This window comes from Galeopterus variegatus, unplaced genomic scaffold, assembly GCF_000696425.1.
Source record: "Galeopterus variegatus unplaced genomic scaffold, G_variegatus-3.0.2 Scaffold3817, whole genome shotgun sequence".
Classification (NCBI taxonomy): domain Eukaryota; kingdom Metazoa; phylum Chordata; class Mammalia; order Dermoptera; family Cynocephalidae; genus Galeopterus; species Galeopterus variegatus.
The window spans coordinates 178,588-179,020 of NW_007729928.1; positions in this window are offsets into that span (position 1 = coordinate 178,588).

Here is a 433-nt window from a genome sequence, read left to right on the forward strand (position 1 = left end):
CAATAATAGTCTATTGTACGGACTTGCCACATTTAATTTATCCATTCATCAGATGATGAATATTTGGGGGCTATTTACACTTTCTCACTATTATGAATAATGCTGCTATGAACATCCATGTACAAGTTTTTATGTGAACATACATTTTCATTTCTCTGGGGTATATACCTAGGAACGCGATTATTGCTTGTCATTGCTGGGAAGTGCGGTCAGCGCTCCCGCCGAGGGTTCGGATCCCACGTGCAGACCGGCGGCTCACTGGCGGATCCCACATACAGACCAGCCGCTCACTGGCTGAGCGAGGTGCGGGTGCAACACCGAGGGTTGCGATCCCGTTGCCGGTCCCGGTCCGGTACTGGCACGACACTGAGGGTTGCGATCCGTTGCCGGGCACGAAAAAAGACAAAAAAATAAATAAATAAATAAATAAATA